The 18,643-nt window shown below is 36.3% G+C and overlaps 1 non-coding gene across 1 annotated transcript; it reads right to left on the reverse strand.

Annotated features, from left to right (window-relative positions):
• Nucleotides 1-17,061: 17,061 nt before the first annotated feature.
• Nucleotides 17,062-17,169, reverse strand: LOC112780405 (small nucleolar RNA R71). Its single transcript, XR_003191245.1, has one exon. It is a non-coding gene; the product is annotated as a small nucleolar RNA R71 (small nucleolar RNA).
• Between the last annotated feature and the right edge of the window lie 1,474 nt (nt 17,170-18,643).

Genomic DNA, 18,643 nt, shown 5'->3' on the forward strand with positions numbered 1-18,643 from the left:
ACTCTAAAACTAAACAATAACTATGATTAAGACAAGACAATTAGAATTTGGGTTTTCAAATATGAATAATAAAAGCAACCCTTGGCTAGACATGGGAATTGGGGTCACTATCCTTGTCTAATAACCATATCTTGACAATTATGAGGAACCAAACTCATTAAGTCTACTTCTATACTTGAAGTACGTTAAATAGTTTGGTCAACATCAACCCATAAGGTCTAACCTCACTACTAATTAACTTAGTAGTAGGCTAGTGTCAATGGCTATCAAATTGATCACTAAGGGTTCCAAAATCATCAAATCCATTAGACCCAATGACTCAAGTTTACCCAATTCCATTAGCCTAGGCCAAGAGTAAAGAGAACTACTCCATAATCAAAGTAAACAATTCATCAAACACATGGTAAGCACTAATAAAAGACATGTTCAAATTGCAATTAAATTGAAACTAACAAGTACCCACTAACAATTATCAACATACAATCCTTCAAACAACACAATTAATCATGAAAATCATCAATGTAACATTAACAAGCCAAGATTCACAACATTCATGCAATGGGTATAAAGTGACAATTGACGAGAATTCATAAAACTAACACAAGATCTAAACAAAATTATACTAAGGAATTCAAATTAAACAATCAAAACTAGTAATTAACAAGATCCAATTCAGAATTCAACAAGGGAAGATCAAATTAAAGCTAGATCTATAGAGGAACAAGGGTTTCTCTCTCTAGAAGAACAAGAACCAAAAACTAGCTAAAAATTATGTTTAAGTGTAAAATGATTGATCCCCCCTTTCCCCCTAGCATCCTTGGGTCTTTTCCATGCAGAAACAGCTTGAATTTAGGTCTGATGAGCCTCAAAAATCGCCAGGCACGATTTCCTTTAATGAGGTCACGTGCAACTTCCCGCGCGTGCACACCATGCGTGCGTGCCTGCCGATTGCTTTTGTGATCCATGCGTGCGCGCCATATGTGCGTGTGCATCGATGGGATTTCTCTGATCTGTGCGGATGCGTCCATCCTTGCGCGCCACTTCTAGCTATCCTCATGCACGCGTGCGCGTGTAGTGCGCGTGCGCGCCCTTTGCGAAGTTCCCAAAATCCAAATCTTCATGTTCCTTCCTCTTGTGCATGCTTTCTTTCTCTCTTCTAGGCCATTCTTGCCCTATTAATTTTGAAATCACTCAACAAACACGTCACAGCATCAAATGGTAATAAAAGAGGATTAAAATATATAAATTTTAAGGCAAAAGAAGCATGTTTTTCATCATGAAGCAATATTAGGAAGAGAACACAAAATCATGCAATTCTTGTGAATAAGTGAGAGAAATATTGACAAAATCCCCCAAATTCTACACAATATAAACCACAAAATTGGAGTTTATCAATATCTTAGGGTTGAGGTACCATTCTTGCATGCTGTGTTTAGAGGTTGTGGTAGCTGGGGGGATGGTCGGTATTGATGTCGATGCTGTGAGATAAGAATAGAAACAGAGTCTGTCGCGTAGTTAAGTCACGAATGAGGTAGGGACACTTTTCTTAAACTCATTTTATTTTCAAGAATTATTATAAATCGATATTGATGCAAAAATATATTTTTGTTGATTTTATGAATCTTATGGATTGACTGATATATTTTAAAACAATGTGATTGTTTACTTGATTGAATTCTTGATTGATTGAGTTGGTGTTGTCATAGTTAATGAAATCTTGATTTGGAAATCTGATTGGTATATTTACATTAAAAAATGTGTTGTGTTAGAAGTCCCATTTATATATATATATTGATATTGAGGAATAGTTGTTTGAAACTATTTAAGAAGGCTGGAAATTCTAAATTATTGATTGATACTATTGAAGTTGGTTTAAATTGTGATTGATGAGATTGGTTGATTGAAATTTTGGAATTTGTTGATATCCTTCAGTTGAGTGTTGTTATTGTGATAATGTTTTACTAGAAGTGATTTGAATGATTGATAAACTCCGATTTTGTGATTTATCTTGTTCTTATTTTAGGGAATTTTACCACCTTTTCCCATATTTATTCAATGAAATGGCATGGTTTTGCAATTCTCCCTTGATTTGTGCTTAAATGTGATAACATGCTTTTTAGGCCTTAAAATAGCTAAATTCAATTCACTTTAATTCTATTCGATGCCTTGATGTGTTTATTGAGTGATTCCAGGTTCATAAGGCAAGTATTGGATGGAAGAAGTGAAGAGAAAAGCATGCAAAGTGGGAGAACTCATGAAGAAATGAAGGAACCGTAAAGTTGTCAAGCCTGACCTCTTCACACTCAATCGATCATAACTTGAGCTATAGAAGTTCAAATGAAACGGTTCTAGTTGCGTTGAAAAGCTAACATCTCGGGCTTCGAAATGATATAAAATTTGCTATATGTTGCTTCGCGTTTAGGGGCGCGCATGCGCCATGTACGCGTGCGCGCCGATGCTGCTCGTGGCCCACTAAAGATAAAATCGCTGGGGGAAATTTTTGAAGCACTTTGGGCCCAACCCAACTCATTTCTAATGCTATTTCATGTAGAATTCAAGCTTGGGCAAGGGGGGAGCAATTTTTTGGTAGTATAGCATCATGTAGGTTAGTTTCTAGAGAGAGAAGCTCTCTCTTCTCTCTAGAATTAGGTTAGGTTAATCCATCTTAGATCTAGGCATGATTTCTTGATTTCATCTTGTTTCCTTTTCAATTTCTTGTTTTTACTACTCTATTCTTCCTAGTTCTTTTGTCAATTTTATTTTTATGTTTCTTTTATGTCTATGAACACTCATGTTGGATCTTGTTTACATTTGATGAAATTTAATGATGATGTTTCTTTTATTGATGATTTGAGTTGTTGATTTACTTTTCTTGCAATTTGTAGTTGGTAGATTTTACTATTCTTGCACATTTACCATGCTTTCCTTATACACCCACCAAGTATTTGACAAAATGCTTGGTTGGGCTTTAGAGTAGACTTTGAGCATTCTTGGCTTGGAAAGAGTAATTAGGCAATCTTGAGTCATGAATACCCAACTAATGTTGGTGATCTAGAGCTGTTAGTTAATATGATTTCTATTTACTCTAATCTTTTGCTAATTCTATTAGTGAGTTGATTAGTACATTTGGATTGAGGTTAACTAGTCTTGTTTGACTTTCTCTCATGGAAGATAATGTGATACCTTCTTCCAATATTGGAGATGACGAAATGAGATAGATTCTTGTTATTATTGTGATATGATTGATTAGACTTGTTTGACATTCTCCCTATGTGAAGATAACATGATACCTTCTTCCATTTGTTGGAGTTGACTAAATAAGATGAATTAATCATTTTATGACTAGGATAGAAAGCCTATGATCTCAAACCTTGCCATGAATGTCTCTCCTTATTACTTGCTTTCTTTAGTTATTTGCTTGATTTACTTTCCTTGTCATTTAATTTCTTGCCCTTTTATCAATCAAACCCCCCCTCCTTTGTTCCTCGTAGCCAATAATTGACCACTTCATTGCAATTCCTTGTGAGACGACCTAGAGTCTAAATACTTCGGTTATTTTTTATTGGGGTTTGTACATGTGACAAAACCATATTTTAATTTGATGTGAGAGTTGTTTGTTGGTTTGGAGCTATACTTACAACGAAGTAATTTCTTTCTTTAGGAAGAAAATCTAGACCGACGAAAATTCTCGCCCATCAAATTAATGGCGCCGTTGCCGGGGAGTTGCAATGGTGTTACATTATTGGCTATTGTGAATATTGTGAATATGCTTGCCTTTTGCTTATTTGTTAGTTTTTGTTAGCTTTAGGACTTTGTTGCTTATTTTTGTTAGCTTTTGTTTTTATTTGTTATTATGAATTCTCACCACTTTAGCTATGAGTTTGGCTCAAATTATGTTGTAGGAAATGGAAGCTACAATGATAACATGCATCAAGGATTTAGGAATCAAAGATGGGAAGAGCCTCAAGGGATTGATCAACCTTATTGGCAACAACCCCCTCCGGTTTCTTATGGGTATAATCCTAATCCTAATGCATATCAATCTAATGGATGTGGTGACCCTTATTTTAATTGTCAACAACCACCACCACATGCCTATGAACCAGCCCCTTAACATGACTTTGAACCACCATACTTACAAGCCCCATACCACCAAACACCTCATTATGACCCTAATTCTTATCCACCATACCAACCACCCTATGAACCATATGAACCACACATGGAACCACCACCATTCCAACACAATTACTCTCAAGAAACACCTCAATATACATCACCTCCATACCCTTACCAAGATGAACCAACTTCCAATTATGAAACCTCCTTCCCAAACAATGAACCTTCTTTTTCCACACCACCTCCAATGGATGATCCTCTCCAAGAATGTGTTAGTTCTTACATTCAAAGGCAAGAAGAGAACCAAAAGGAGTTCAAGGAGTTAGAAGCCAAGATAGCTACCATAGCAAAAGCCGTTAGCAATATGGTCTCCTCCCAACTAAGCCTATGCGATCAAGGAACTCCCATTGTTGAATGTGGAGTAGCAATCAAGGAGCATAGTGAGGGAGTGAGTTTAGAGCTTCAAGGTGTAGAAGAAGGGGTGAAATAAGGATTTCTACAAGGGGAGGAAGTCGAGATAATTGAGCCGGAAGAAGTGGTTGAAGCCTTTGAAGAGGTTGACCGAGAGATGGATTCAATCATTAAGGAGTTCCTATCTACAATTGAATCCTCTCCAATTGGGCTTGACATAGAGGGTAAGGAAGAAGATACCTCACCTCCCATACCCTTGGTAAGCAATGAAGAAGAGATTGAATTGGAAGGAAGCTACCAAGAGGAAGAGGTTGAACAAGAAGCAAGCGCCATCATTGAAGATGATTCCACACCAACCAATGAGTCTCTTAGAATTGATGAATCTCCCTCATTGTGCTATGAAATTGATGACAAGGAAGACCATGCACAACCTCCAACACATGGTTTGAGCAATGAAGCGTGTATAGAAGAAGTTGGTGAGCAAGGAATTGAAATTGAAGAAGCTTGCAAAGAGGTGGAGGTAGTCAAGAAGGAGCACAAGGGCATAGACCTCGCATTGCCTAAGTGTGGGGAGGTCCCCCTTCCTAAGTCACCATCCAACACAACATTCAAGTGGGTAAAATTCTTATCCCTAAGCTTTACTTTCTCACTTGAATATGGTTTGATTGAAAATGATGGTCAACTTAGAGCTCTTTGTGGAGTTAAGAGTAGGAGAGAGTTGTGTAGTGGTTGGAAACATCATTCCAAGTTCATGATGGTTGCATGCTCAAAGTTGAATGGCAATGGTTGGTGTAAAACCAAATGGCATGGATCTAGGAGGTTGTTTGGAAGCTTCTTTGAGAATTCTAAGGTTATGCCACCCGGATGGAATAATGATGACCAAATTAAGGACGGGTGTCAAAACAATGTGTGGGATCCCGGATCACACAAGGAGAATCAAATTTGGGAGCTCATAGTTTGTGAAGAACTCCATCAAAGCTTGAAGATATTAAAATTGAAGAATGGAGCTTATTGGAGACTCAAGCATTGGTGGATGTTCAAGGATAGTTTCAAGCACAAGCAACCTTGAGAGGAGCTCCCCATAAGTCCAACTTAAGGACAATAAACAAAAGTGCTAGGTGGGAGACACCCCACCATGGTAATATCTTTTTATTTTCTCTTTTGTAAATATTAGTAGAATTAGTTTAAATTCATATTTAGAGTAGTTTGTTGAGTCTATTTAATATGTTAAATAAAGTTTTATGGTGTTTTGGTAGCTGTTCGGAGGTTCGGAAGGCTTGGTTTGGTGCAAAAACATGGAAAAAATTTGAAAAACAGAGCACCAACCCACGCGTGCGCGCACCTGGTGCGTACGCGCGCCTCAAGCATTTTCGACCATCCACGCGGGCGCGCCCTGTGCGCGGACGCCTGGATTGAAAAATCTCACCCCTCCATACATTGACCCGAGAGTTGCGCCTACACTGCGCCACCACCATGCTCGAAGCACAAACCACCTGTGCGTGCGCGCACCTGGTGCGTACGCGTCCTTGATGCTAAATGCGCAATGCGCGTGCATGTACACTGTGCGCGCGAGCGCCGATAGCGCCACCTGCCCTCCTGGTACATGTTCCAGAGAATTGGGTCAACCTTGGGCTGACACTTTGCCCCGCGCATAACCTAACCCGCGCGTGCGCGCACCTGGCGCGTACGCGTCCTTTGGCCAAAAATTGCGCATCGGCGCGTAAACGTGCATGACGCATCCGCGGCCGGTAAAAAGAAAAGAGAGTTTTTTTTCTCATCTTCCATTTTCTTTTGTCCATTGCATTCGCATACTTCTATTCTTTGCATTTTCATTTTGTTTTTATAGCCTGTTTTTGCTTTTTTTTTTTTTTTAGTTTCTTATTTAAATAATGGTGTTGAATGCTCTTACTCAATTGTTGAGAATTTCTTGGTTAATCTTGGTGCTTCTTGACTTGTTTGATATTGATGGGTAATGAAATTTCTAATTCAATGCTTAACCATTGCTGATCCTTATATTCTTTGTGCATTGATATGAACTTGCATGTCTTTCATGACCCACTCTTTCTAGTCGAACTTGATGCTTTTAAGTGCTCTTCATGCCTTGACTTTACTCTTGCATCAAGTGTTAGTTAATATGCCTTAGCTTATATTGTTTTCTCACTAACATGTTGTAGCTACCATGTATGTGAGAACCATACTTTTATTTGGCATTAGCCCCCGCCTATGTTCTAATTTCTTTCATATCTTTGTTGTAGGCTTAATTTTCTTTCTTTTTCTCTCCTTTGAGGTTGGCCACCAAGAAGGAAAGGATTGGAAAGGCTTCTAAATGGGGCAACAAACAAGTTCACCCACACAACCCTTTGAAGAAACTCATCAATTGTAGCAACCCGTCCACTTTACTCTTCTTTGCATGCACAAAAGACGGTTCAAATTTCTAAGTATGGGGAGGTCGTCCGACCGACCTCCATGGGTAACAACTTTCTTTTTCAACACCAATTTTTAATTTTTGTCTTTGTTAGTTAGTTGTTGCATTGCATGATAGGTTGCATGTTAGTTAGAATTTGTAAATATTTTACCATTTCTTTTTATGTTAGGACTACTTGGTTAGGGTGATGATTTCTTTTTCAAGAAAAATTATTTTAGGGCACCCTACCAATTTAAAAAAAAAATTTCTTGTTGAACTTGCTTGAAGAATTTATTTTGGAACATGATTTTTGAGCTAAGAACACAAGCATGTGAGTTTTGAGCCTTATGGTGTGGTTACATCTTATAACCACTTATTTCCATTCTTGTGTGCATTATTCTCTTTCTATGATTGTAATCTTTGATTTGTTTGATTCTATATGTCCATTATTCTATATATAAATGCATTTATATGATTGAGGCCATCATTTCATTTAGCTCACTTACCCAAATAGCCTACCATTCATCAACCATTGTTAGCCAAATTTGAGCCTATTGAATCCCTTTTGTTCTTAATTATAGCACATCACTACCCCTAAGTGAAAAACAATAAATGTCCTTAATTTGGATCTTTGATTAGCTTAGGCTAGTGAGGGTGTGTATCATTTGAGTATGGAAAACTTGGGACATTGGTTGAGGTAAAAGTGTAATTTTTATTTTTATTGAAAATATTGAGAACTGGGTACATATTCATGCACTATATGTAAAACCATATGCATTGATACGTTTGTATATACTTTAGAAAAAAAATGATAAAGAAAAAAATAGAAAAAGAAATAAAAAGGGGACAAAAATGCCCCAAAGTAACGTTCAATAAAAATCAATGCATATGGAATGTGAATTAAAAAGAATGCATGAGTATGTGAAAAAAAAGTGGGAATCATGGGTAGATAGGTTGTATATTAGAATTGTATAGGTTGTTACATATGTTAGGTGGGAGCTTAGGCTAATCAAAGATACAAATTTCAAGCTCACTTGACCATATGCATCCTTACCTTCACCCTAGCCCCATTACAACCTATGAACAAGTCCTCATGATGAATGTATGCATGCATTGAATAATTGTTGATTGTTAGATGAAAAACAAATCTTGGAAAGCATGAGTAGAAGAGAATTGAGTGAACGACCCTATACACTAGAGCGACTAGAGCGGATACACTTCCGGTGAGGGTTCGATGCTCAATTCCTTATTCCCGGCTTTCATGAGCTTTTCTTCTTGCAAGTCTATTTGTACTTTATTTTGATATTTCAATTGGTAGGATTCATGAATCATCGTATTATTTATCCCCACATGTGCATATGTGTTCTTGGGGATTGATTTACTTTTAACCAAGTAGGTATAATCATTTTACATTTAGTTGCATTCATGTAGATAGGTTTATATAGTTTCTTTTCATTGAATAAATGTTCATACCCTTTTCCTGTCCCTCTTTATTCTTAGCATGAGGACATGCTTAGTTTTAAGTATGGGGAGATTTGATAAACCCTGATTTCGTTATTTATCTTGTGCTTATTTTAGGATATTTTACCACCTTTTCCCACATTTATTCAATGAAATAGCATGGTTTTGCAATTCTCCCTTGATTTGTGCTTAAATGTGAAAACATGCTTTTTAGGCCTTAAAATAGCTAAATTCAATTCACTTTAATTCCATTCGATGCCTTGATGTGTTTGTTGAGTGATTCCAGGTTCATAAGGCAAGTATTGGATGGAAGAAGTGAGGAGAAAAGTATGCAAAGTGGGAGAACTCATGAAGAAATGAAGGAACCATAAAGCTATCAAGCCTGACCTCTTCGCACTCAATCGATCATAACTTGAGCTACAGATGTCCAAATGAGACAATTTTAGTTGCGTTAGAAAGCTAACATCCGGGGCTTCGAAATGATATAAAATTTGGCATATGTTGCTTGGCGTTTAGGAGCGCGCATGTGCCATATACGTGTGCACACCGATACTGCTCGTGGCCCACTAAAGATGAAATTACTGGGGGCGATTTCTAAAGCACTTTGGGCCCAACCCAACTTATTTCTAATGCTATTTCATGCAGAATTCAAGCTTGGGCAAAGGGGGAGCAATTGTTTGGTAGTATAGCATCATGTAGGTTAGTTTCTAGAGAGAGAAGCTCCCTCTTCTCTCTAGAATTAGGTTAGGTTAATCCATCTTAGATCTAGGCATGATTTCTTGATTTCATCTTGTTTCCTTTTCAATTTCTTGTTTCTACTACTCTATTCTTCCTAGTTCTTTTGTCAATTTTATTTTTATGTTTCTTTTATGTCTATGAACACTCATGTTGGATCTTGTTTACATTTGATGAAATTTAATGATGATGTTTCTTTTATTGATGATTTGAGTTGTTGATTTACTTTTCTTACAATTTGTAGTTGGTAGATTTTACTATTCTTGCACATTTACCATGCTTTCCTTATACACCCACCAAGTGTTTGACAAAATGCTTGGTTGGGCTTTAGAGTAGACTTTGAGCATTCTTGGCTTGGAAAGAGTAATTAGGCAATCTTGAGTCATGAATACCCAACTAATGTTGGTGATCTAGAGCTGTTAGTTAATATGATTTCTATTGACTCTAATCTTTTGCTAATTCTATTAGTGAGTTGATTAATACATTTGGATTGAGGTTAACTAGTCTTGTTTGACTTTCTCTCATGGAAGATAATGTGATACCTTCTTCCAATATTAGAGATGACGAAATGAGATAGATTCTTGTTATTATTGTGATATGATTGATTAGTCTTGTTTGACATTCTCCCTATGTGAAGATAACATGATACCTTCTTCCATTTGTTGGAGTTGACTAAATAAGATGAATTAATCATTGTATGACTAGGATAGAAAGCCTATGATCTCAAACCTTGCCATGAATGTCTCTCCTTATTACTTGCTTTCTTTAGTTATTTGCTTGATTTACTTTCCTTGTCATTTAATTTCTTGCCCTCTTATCAATCAAACCCCCCCCCTTTGTTCCTCGTAGCCAATAATTGACCACTTTATTACAATTTTATGTGAGACGACCCAGAGTCTAAATACTTCGGTTATTTTTTATTGGGGTTTGTACATGTGACAAAACCATATTTTAATTTGATGTGAGAGTTGTTTGTTAGTTTGGAGCTATGCTTACAACGAAGTAATTCCTTTCTTTAGGAAGAAAATCTAGACCGACGAAAATTCTTGCCCATCAATGATTGAGAGATGTTTGGTTTGGTTTGGTTGGGACCATTGAAGGGTGAAAAAGTCCGAATTTTAGAGGAGATGTTGCGAAATTTTTATAAAAATTAGAGATTTGGTTTGAAGTATTATTTAGAAAAGTTTGGATTCAAGAATCATCTTATTCGATTTATTAAGAAAAGAAATGAATTATGTTTTGGAGTTTTATTCATTAAGAAAAATTTTATATTTTGAATTCAATTTATTAAGAAAAGAATTATACCATTTGAACTTCAATTTATCAAGAAGAAAATTTTGTTTCAAATTTGATTCATTTGAGAAAAGAATTATGTTTTAAGTTTGACATATTAAGAAAAGAGTTATATTATTTTGAGCTCGATTTATCAAGAAAAGAATTATACTAGTTTAAGTTTGATTTATTAAGAAAGGCATGATGTTTTGAGTTTGATTTGATATGAAAAGACTTATGTTTGAGTTTGATTAAAGAATTATCTTTTGAGGAATTTTGGTGAATTTACAGTATTTGAATTTGATTGATAAGGAAAGATGATTTTTGGGTCTTGGAAATTATTGACTTGAGAATGAAGTTAAAAATGGGTTTTATGCAATTATTTCAAATCTCAGAGTTATGCTTTTGGATATTTCAAATGGAATTGAATAATGGATTGTCGATATTAACTTGAGACTTTTGATTTCATGAAAATGAGTTTTATGAAAGAGAAATGGATTTAACTTGTTCTTTTAAAAGAGATCTTGACAATTGAGCTTTTGGGGTAGATGCAAGAATTGTGGTTTTGTCCCGCTTACTCCCAGTCGGTATTTGAGCTTCCGGGGTAATATGCAAGGATGGTGGTTTTGTCCCACTTGGTCTCAATTGGAATTGAGACTTTGTTGACCCTCCGTCACAAGATGTGGCCGGGCACTTACACCTTTCCAGATGTTTGCCTCATGGATATTGATCAATGAATGAGTTTGAGCTTGGGGATGTGCGCACCGAGGGACTATCCAAGGTTAGCTATCGAACATGTCGGGTTTTACTATATAACCGACATATGAGCTCATTGGCCATAGGACAGGCATGCATCATTTATATTTGTATGTATTGTTTGGGTATGCTTCTTATATTTGGCTTGCCTAGTTACATAATTTACCTATATGCTAATTGAACTAATTGTCTTAACTGTCCTTTCTGTTTGTGTATTCTTTGTATTGTTTTGACTGTCGTTGAACAACTAAGAGATCCCTTATACTGGTAGTGGTGACGTTAAGGGTTGTTCCTGATGTGGTACTGGCTGTAATTGTTCTCTGAGTGTATTTTCCTAGTACCATTTGATACCAGTAATTGATTCTATTTTGAGACTGCGTTTTGATGGTGATTTGATTTAAGTTGGGCTGGAGGCCGTATTTTGATTTGATTTGGGTCAGAGACCGAGTTGATTTGATTATATGTTGGGACAAAGGCTGAAATTGATTATGTTACGAGATATTAATTGAGTTTTGAAAATCTTTTAACTAAAGAAGTGAACTTTGAATTTTTGGATAATTAATTATTAATGTTTTGAATAGATTCATAAGACGAGTAATAATCACTGCACTTGAAATTAATTCTTTTCTTATACGTATCCTCTTATGATAATTCTTAAAAAGCCTCTTGATGGGTTGAAAATGGATTTCCAACACCTAAACTCACCGGCAAGTGTACCGGGTTGCATCAAGTAGTAATTACTCACATGAGTGAGGTCGATCCCACAGGGATTGAAGGATTGAGCAATTTTAGTTAGGTGGTTGATTTAGTTAAGCAAACAGTTGATGATTTGAGTGAAGTGTAACCAACAGAAGCTATATTGCATGAAGCTAAAAGAGAGAGGGGGAATTGACAGTAAATTGAAGAGCAAAAAAAGTAAAATAGCTGAATCTTAAAGTGCAAGTAATGTAAATGAATGAAACTTAAATTGCAAGAAACATAAATAGTTGAAGCTTAGAGTACAAGAAATGTAAATTGCTTGAATAATAAAGGGATGTGGGATGCTGGGATTTAGAATTTAACAACAGAAAGTAAAGAAGATGAATTAAGTGCAGCAGATCTAAACAGAATGAGAAATTTTCAGTGAAGAACAAACAGAAAGTAATTTCAACTCAATTGCAAGAACTAGGAAAGAAATTCAAGAGCTCAGAGGCTCAATGAGACTAGAAAACAAGTCTAGATCTCAATTCCTTCCTTGATCCAGCAGAGAACAATTTGCAGAAGAAAAGAAAATTTAGAAATAGTAAAGAGGATTTAGATCCAATCCTTAGATCAATTGAGAGGAAGAGTGGAAGATGATTCTCAGAATTTTAATCAATGGAACTCTTCCAATCTCAATTCAAGATCCAAAGGAAGATAGCAAAAGTAGCAGAAGAAATGAAAATGAAATCAGAAAGCTTAATCCAACTCACAATTCCTTAGAATTATGCAGAAGAGAACAAGGATGAATTGTAGATCAAGGATTGAAACATAATTCCTTCAATCTCTATCCACAATTCAAAATCAGAAAGCAAGAAATGCAAAAGTGAGAACAAGAAGGAGAAAACTTAGCTCTCAATCCCAATTCCCTGATTCAAAGCTCAAAAATCAAAATGAAAGTTCAAAGTAAGCAAAAGGTAAACAAAAGGTCTTCTCTAAATCAAACTAAGTTCTATTTATACACTTTCTATTTTTGATCTTCAGAATTTGGAGTGGGCTTCTCATTTGGTGAAGAATTGGATCCAAAGTGGCAATTGAATTAAAATTGAACCCATGGTGCACCTCCAGGGGAGCGTTCAGTTAACTAAGTTAATTGAGCGCTCATGGCCTTGGCCAGATTTGCTTAGTGTGTGGCTCCAGGGTACCGTTCAGTTATGTTACTTAACTGAGCGCTACTCATGCTTGTGTCCTTGGCCCAATTATTGCGTGACAAAGCTTCCTTGGGTGTGTCTTGTATAGCGTTAAGTTAACAAACTTAACTTAGCGCTCCTTTGCCTTGTGAGGAAGCTCCAAGTTCGAGCCTTGAGGAGAGCAATTCAACGCCAATTTCCTAGGTGATGAGCGGATAATTTATACGCTTTTTGGCATTGTTTTTACATAGTTTTCAGTATGATTTAGTTAGTTTTTAGTATATTTTTATTAGTTTTTAATTAAAAATCACATTTCTGGACTTTACTATGAGTTTGTGTATTTTTTGTGATTTCAGGTATTTTCTGGCTGAAATTGAGGGACCTGAGCAAAAATCAGATTTAGAGGTTGAAGAAGGACTGCAGATACTGTTGGATTCTGACCTCCCTGCACTCAAAGTAGATTTTCTGGAGCTACAAAACTCCAAATGGTGCGCTTCTAATTGCGTTGGAAATTAGACATCCAGGGCTTTCTAGAAATATATAATAATCCATACTTTGCCCGAGTTTAGACAATGCAAACAGGCGTTGAACACCAATTCCATGTTGCAGTCTGGCGTTCAGCGCCAGAAACAAGTTGCAAAGTGGAGTTCAACGCCAGAAACACGTAACAAACTGACGTTCAACTCCAAGAATGACCTCTCCACGTGAAAGCTTCATGCTCAGTCCAAGCACACACCAAGTGGGCCCCGGAAGTGGATTTCTACATCAATTACTTACTTCTGTAAACCCTAGTAGCTAGTCTAGTATAAATAGGACTTTTTACTATTGTATTTACATCTTTGGAACATCTTTGGATTATCTTTTGATCCTTTGATCACGTTTTGGGGGCTGGCCATTCGGCCATGCCTGAACCACTATCACTTATGTATTTTCAACGGTAGAGTTTCTACACACCATAGATTAAGGTGTGGAGCTCTGCTGTTCCTCAAGGATTAATGCAAAGTACTACTGTTTTTCTATTCAATTCAACTTATTCCGCTTCTAAGATATTCATTCGCACTTCAATATGATGGATGTGATGATCGTGACAGGCATCATCATTCTCAACTTATGAACGCGTGCCTGACAACCACTTCCGTTCTACCTTAGATTGAATGGATATCTCTTGGATATCTAATACAGGGGACCGAGTCCGGGTTATTAGTGTCTTCGTGGTATAAGTTAGAACCCATGGATGGCCATTCCTGAGATCCGGAAAGTCTAAACCTTGTCTGTGGTATTCCGAGTAGGATCTGGGAAGGGATGGCTGTGACGAGCTTCAAACTCGCGAGTGCTGGGCATAGTGACAGACGCAAAAGGATAGTAAATCCTATTCCAGTATGATCGAGAACCGACAGATGATTAGCCATGCAGTGACAGCGCATTGGACCATTTTCACAGGAGGATGTGATGTAGCCATTGAAAACAGTGATGCCCTACATAAAGCTTGCCATGGAAAGGAGTAGGATTGATTGGATGAAGACAGCATGAAAGCAGACATCAGAGGAACGAAAGCATCTCTATACGCTTATCTGAAATCCTCACCAATGAGTTACATAAGTACCACTATCCTATTTTACATTTTATTTATTTTAATCCACTATAATTTCTTAATACAATTTAATCTGCCTGACTGAGATTTACAAGGTGACCATAGCTTGCTTCAAGCCGACAATCTCCGTGGGATCGACCCTTACTCACGTAAGGTTTATTACTTGGACGACCCAGTGCACTTGCTGGTTAGTTGTACGAAGTTGTGAAACAGATATAAGATCATGAACGTGCGTATTGAGTTTTTAGCGCCGTTACCAAGGAATGGAATGATCACGATTTCGCACACCAAGTTTTTGGTGCCGTTGCCAGGGATTGTTCGAGTTTGGACAACTGACGGTTCATCTTGTTGCTCAGATTAGGTAACTTTATTTTAATTTTAACCTTTTTGTTTTTATTATTCTTATTTTCGAATAATACAAAAAAAATTTCTTTTTTTTCGTTTTTCCTAATTAAGTTTCAAAAAAAATAAAAAAAAATTTAAATAAAATAATAAAACCAAAAATATTTGATATTTCTTGTTTGAGTCTAGAGTCAAGTTTTAAGTTTGGTGTCAATTGCATCTTTTTAATTTTCAAAAAAAAATTATTTTCGAAAATTTCATGCATTGTATTCTTCATGATCTTCAAGTTGTTCTTGGCCAGTCTTCTTGTTTGATCTTCATATTTTCTTGTTTTGTGTCTTTTCTTGTTTTTCATATGCATTTTCAATTTGTTAATGTCTAAAGAATAAAAATTTTTAAGTTTGGTGTCTTGCATGTTTTCTTTTCTTGAAAATTTTTCAAAAATAAGTTCTTGGTGTTCATCTTGACATTCAAAGTGTTCTTGGTGTTCATCTTGACATTCATAGTGTTCTTGCATGCATCACATGTTTTGATCCAAAATTTTCATGCATTGAGTCTTTTTTCATGTTTTTCTCTTTCTTCATTAAAAATTCAAAAATCAAAAAATATCTTTTCCTTATTTTACTCAAAATTTTCAAAAATATGATTTGATTTAGTCAAAAAGTTTTTAAATTTAATTGTTTCTTATGAATCAAATCAAATTTTCAATTTACAAATCTTATCTTTTCAAAATCTTTTTCAAAAATCAAATCTTTTTCATTTTACCTTCATATTTTCGAAAACTTTTTAAATTTGATTTTCAAAATCTTTCTCTTATTTTATTTCTTAATTTTCAAAATCTTTACTAACATTTAATATGATTGATTGAAAAATTTCAAGTTGTTACTTGCTTATTAAGAAAGATTCAATTTTTAAACTCTAGAATCATATCTTTTTAGTTTCTTGTTAGTCAAGTAATCAACTTTAGTTTTCAAAATCAAATCTTTTTAATTTTCTTTTCAAATATTTTTCAAATTAAAATTTCAATCATATCTTTTTCAAATTCAATTTCAAAATCTTTTCTAACTTCTTATCTTTTTTAAAATTGATTTTCAAATCTTATCTTTGTGTTTCAATCATTTCTTTTTCAAAAACAAATTTCAAAACTTTTTCAATCAATCTTATCTTTTTGTTTCAATCATATCTTTTTCAAAACTACCTAACTAATCCTCTCTCTCTTATTTTCGAAAATTCTATCTCTCCTTTTTCAAAATTCCTTTTAATTAACTAATTGTTTTAATTTTAATTTAATTTCAACTTTAATTTTCGAAATCTAACTTTAAATTTTAATTTTTATTTTAATTAAATTTCGAAATTCTCTCTCTCATCTCCTTCTATTTATTTCTTCATCTACTAACACTTCTCTCCCATCCAAACATTCGAACACCACCTCCCTCTCTGTGTTCGAGTTTATTCCTCTTCTCTTCTTTACATTACATTCTTTTCTTCTTCTACTCACACAAAGGAATCTCTATACTGTGACATAGAGGATTCCATATTTTCTTTGTTATTCCCTTCTTTGTCATATGAGCAGGGACAAGGAAAAGGGCATTCTTGTTGAAGCTGATCCAGAACCTGAAAGGACTCTGAAGAGGAAACTAAGAGAAGCTAAAATACAACAATCCAAAGACAACCTTACTGAAATTTTCGAACAAGAAAAGGAGATGGCAGCCGAACCTAACAACAATAATGCAAGGAAGATGCTTGGTGACTTCACTGCACCTAATTCCAATTTACATGGAAGAAGCATCTTAATTCCTGCCATTGGAGCAAACAACTTTGAGCTTAAACCTTAATTAGTTTCTTTGATGCAACAAAACTGCAAGTTTCATGGACTTCCATCTGAAGATCCTTTTCAGTTCTTGACTGAATTCTTGCAGATCTGTGATACTGTTAAGACTAATGGGGTTGATCCCGAGGTCTACAGGCTTCTGCTTTTCCCATTTGCTGTAAGAGACAAAGCTAGAGTATGGTTGGACTCTCAACCTAAAGATAGCCTAAACTCTTGGGATAAGCTGGTCACGGCTTTCTTAGCCAAGTTCTTTCCTCCTCAAAAGCTTAGTAAGCTTAGAGTGAATGTTCAAACCTTCAGACAGAAAGAAGGTGAATCCCTCTATGAAGCTTGGGAGAGATACAAGCAACTGACCAAAAAATGTCCTTCTGACATGCTTTCAGAATGGACCATCCTGGATATATTCTATGATGGTCTGTCTGAATTAGCTAAGATATCATTGGATACTTCTGCAGGTGGATCTATTCACATAAAGAAAATGCCTGCAGAAACTCAAGAACTCATTGACATGGTTGCTAATAACCAGTTCATGTACACTTCTGAGAGGAATCCTGTGAGTAATGGGACGCCTCAGAAGATGGGAGTTCTTGAAATTGATACTCTGAATGCCATACTAGCTCAGAATAAAATATTGACTCAGCAAGTCAATATGATTTCTCAGAGTCTGAATGGAATGCAAGCTGCATCCAACAGTACTCAAGAGGCATCTTCTGAGGAAGAAGCTTATGATCCTGAGAACCCTGCAATAGCAGCGGTGAATTACATGGGTGAACCTTATGGAAACACCTATAACCCCTCATGGAGAAATCATCCAAATTTCTCATGGAAGGATCAACAAAAGCCTCAACAAGGCTTTAATAATGGTGGAAAAAACAGGTTTAGCAATAGCAAACCTTTTCCATCATCCACTCAGCAAAAGACAGAGAGTTCTGAGCAGAATCCATCTAGCTTGGCAAATATAGTCTCTGATCTATCTAAGGCCACTCTATATTTCATGAATGAAATAAGGTCCTCCATTAGAAAATTGGAAAAACAAGTGGGCCAGCTGAGTAAAAGGATCACTGAAATCCCTCCTAGTACTCTCCCAAGCAATACAGAAGAAAATCCAAAAGGAGAGTGCAAGGCCATTGAAATGACCATCATGGCCGAAACCACAAAAGAGGAGGAGGACGTGAATCCCAGTGAGGAAGACCTCCTGGGACGTCCAGAGATGAATAAGGAGTTTCCCTCTGAGGAACCAAAGGAATCTGAGGCTCATCTAGAGACCATAGAGATTCCATTGAACCTCCTTATGCCATTCATGAGCTCTGATGAGTATTCTTCTTCTGAAGAGAATGAAGATGTTACTGAAGAGCAAGTTGCCAAGTACCTTGGTGCTATCATGAAGCTGAATGCCAAATTATTTGGTAATGAGACTTGGGAAGATGAACCTCCTTTGCTCACCAATGAACTGAGTGATCTGGATCAACTGAGATTGCCTCAGAAGAAACTGGATCCTGGAAAGTTCTTAATACCTTGTACCATAGGCACCATGACCTTTGAGAAGGCTCTATGTGACCTTGGGTCAGGGATAAACCTCATGCCCCTCTCTGTAATGGAGAAATTGGGAATCTTTGAGGTGCAAGCTGCCAGAATCTCACTAGAGATGGCAGACAACTCAAGAAAATAGGCTTATGGACAAGTAGAGGATGTACTAGTAAAGGTTGAAGGCCTTTACATCCCTGTTGATTTTATAATCCTAGACACTGGGAAGGATGAGGATGAATCCGTCATCCTTGGAAGACCCTTCCTAGCCACAGCAAGAGCTGTGATTGATGTAGACAGAGGAGAGTTGGTCCTTCAACTGAATGAGG

This window comes from Arachis hypogaea, chromosome 19, assembly GCF_003086295.3.
Source record: "Arachis hypogaea cultivar Tifrunner chromosome 19, arahy.Tifrunner.gnm2.J5K5, whole genome shotgun sequence".
NCBI lineage: Eukaryota > Viridiplantae > Streptophyta > Magnoliopsida > Fabales > Fabaceae > Arachis > Arachis hypogaea.